General features: G+C 41.9%; 1 pseudogene; it reads right to left on the bottom strand.

Moving 5' to 3' along the window:
- Positions 1-1344: 1344 nt before the first annotated feature.
- Positions 1345-2404, bottom strand: LOC132357094 (putative P2Y purinoceptor 10; annotated as a pseudogene).
- Positions 2405-2884: the final 480 nt, after the last annotated feature.

Raw genomic sequence — 2884 nt, 5'->3', positions numbered from 1 at the left:
GGGCACAACTGAATGCTGGTATATCTGGCTGCAGTGTGCAGGGGGTCCCAGAGTTGATGTCCACCCACATGTGGGAAGAGCTGGGACCCAAATATCCCAGGGCTAATTCCCATCCCTGGGGGGTAAGGCTGGACCCCAGGGTTAGTGCTGGCCCACTGGTGGGTGAAGCTGGGTCCTGGTTATTCTGGCTCTGGGGCCTTGATTTCACAGACCTGGTGCTGGCCTGTTGTGTGTTGGGCTGGATTTTGTGTGCTGTGGTGAACAAGGCCAGGTCCTTGGAAGCTCAGGGGGTCCTAAATCAGCCAGCCTGCTAGAGGGAGGATCCCAAAATGGTGTTGCCAGCATCAGTGCCCTCATGGTAGGATGAGTTTCCAAAAATAGCTGCTGTCAGTGTCGATGTCCCTAGGGTGAGCCCCAATTGCCTCCTCTCTGGGAGGCTCTCCAAGATCAGAAGATCAGCAAGTGGGTCTAACCCAAGTTTGTTTCAAATTGTTGCTTCTGCCCTGGGTCTCAGAGCTTGTGAGATTTTGTGTGTGCCCTTTAAGAGTACAGTCTCTATTTCCCACAGCCCTTCAGCTCTCCTGAAACTAAGCCCCACTGGCCTTGAAAGCCAAACAGTCTAGAAGCTTGTCTTTCTAGTGCAGGATCTCTGGGCTGGGGAGCTTAATGTGGGGCTCAGACCCTTCATTCCTTGTGGAGAACCTCTGCAATTGTAATTATTCTCCTGTTTGTGGGTCACCTATCCAGGGGTATGGCTCTTGACTATACTGTGTCTCCACTTCTCCTACCCATCTTGTTGTGGTTCCTTCTTTACTTTAGTTGTAAAATATCTTTTCTGCTAGTGTTCAGGTTGTTCTCATCAATGGTTGCTCTGTAAGTATTTGTAATTTTGGTGTGCCTGTGGAAGGAGTTGAGATCAGGGTCTTCCTACTTTGCCATCTTGGCCACTCCACCTGTGTACAACTTTTTGATAAAGCAAAGATAGTATTGTTCTCCTGTACATTTTTAAATGTGTAGACAATTCATCTATGTTCATCTATTTTCAATTTGCATTTTGTTTCTTGCAGGGGAAGGTGAAAATTTTGGACCTATTGTTGAGGAACTGGGGTGCAGTTCATTCTGTTGTTCATCCTTTTGTGTAAATAAAGTTATTTTCTCATATGCTCCATAGAACAATATTTCCATTTGGACAGAAAATATAGGCTTTAATATTTTTTTCCAGAAGAATCATTTTGAGGATTAAGGAAAGGGAGCCATGTTTCATTAAGGCACTTAAGGGTACCATTTTTTTAAAGAAAGATCTTCAAGGTGACATAGATAAACTGATAGAGCATATAGATTATTCTAGGTAATTATTTGATTACATTGTTTTGGAATCATCCATAAATTCAAGAGAGATAGTTTGAAGATCCTCCTTCCTATGCTGAATTTCCAAAGCATCATCCTTGCATTTCACACATGACTGAAGAACCAAACTACCATGCTCCGAAAATCCATCACGAAATTCTGAAGTCATAAAATAATATACAACTGGATCAAGACAGCAATTTAGATTTGCAAGACACAGGGAAATTATGTGGAAAAATAGAGTGCTCTTAATAAAGGAGCAGTTTGAAAAGATTCGTTGCTTCACCATCATAAAGAAAGGGAAGTTGAGGTGGTAGGGTGTGAAACACACAATGAATACCACTGCACACATCAGGACCATCCACAAAGTCTTTTTTCTCTCTTTGGTATTCTGAGGGGGAACTTGGAATTCCTGTAGAATTTTTCTTGTTCTCCATGTGCAATAAGTAATAATTACAACAGGTAAAACAAACCCTCCAAGTTCAGCTACAGTTACCATGCCAATAGTAGACACCATGCTAATGTTTTGAAGCCCTAAATCGGCAAAGCAGGATTCAGTATTGTTGGCTAATCCAGCATTTCTCAGAATTGGAAGTGGCAAACAAGCAGTCCCCACGATGACCCAGATGGCAGCACTGATGCCCACATCATACCTACGCTTCCAGTCTCTGGCCCTGAAAGGCTTGAGGAGAAAGAAGCACCTCTAAAGGCTGATGCATGTCAGGAAACAAATACTGGCATACATGTTGAGATACTTTAGGTAGAAGCACAGCAGGCAAAGGGCCCTCTGGAAAGGCCAATGGTGGCTGATGTAATAGTAAATCCGGAGGGGTAAAGACAGCACATGAGCAAGGTCAGCCACAGAGAGGTTGATCATAAAACTGATGGCTTTATTTTTCTTGTTGATGAAGCGGCACAAAACCCACAAGGCTGCACTGTTCACCAGTAGACCAGGGATAAATATGAGGATGTAAGTGGTTGCATAGAGAGAGTACTGAAATGACATTTGAAGATCAGTGCACTTTGCCCTTGTACTGTTTGCGCTGTTACATCCCATCTTGGGAATTTTTGTTCCTTCCTTAGGAAAAACATCAGAGTGATGATTTCTGCAGAAAATAGAGAAAAATAGGGTCAAGGGCATATCAGTCCATGTTTGGGTATACAAATATATTTGTATTCTACCAAAGAGGTATTCAAGTGTGAACTTTCATAAACTCAAAAAGTCTTTTCTACGTAAACTGAAAATATCTTGCCAATCTACAACTGGATAAGAGTACTGTTGAAGATATTTTCAGAATCAAAAAGATCAATGTTTTGGCAATAACTTCAGTCAGGTTTTTCCCTTAGTAGTCAGAGGAAGTAATCAAACTTGCAGAGATAACCGAAAAGTAAGTCTTCCTGGCAAATAGCTGCCAAACATACATTTCAAAATTCTTGTTTTACATTCAGTTTTACAATTATCTCTATCTGTATTTTCAAAGTTTGAGATCCAGCTTTCCCTATCCTCAATGCTGAGAGAGATAAAACTCAATCTATT

The sequence above is a fragment of the Balaenoptera ricei genome, chromosome X, assembly GCF_028023285.1.
Source record: "Balaenoptera ricei isolate mBalRic1 chromosome X, mBalRic1.hap2, whole genome shotgun sequence".
Taxonomy (NCBI): domain Eukaryota; kingdom Metazoa; phylum Chordata; class Mammalia; order Artiodactyla; family Balaenopteridae; genus Balaenoptera; species Balaenoptera ricei.
This window is presented reverse-complemented; position numbering and strand designations above follow the sequence as displayed.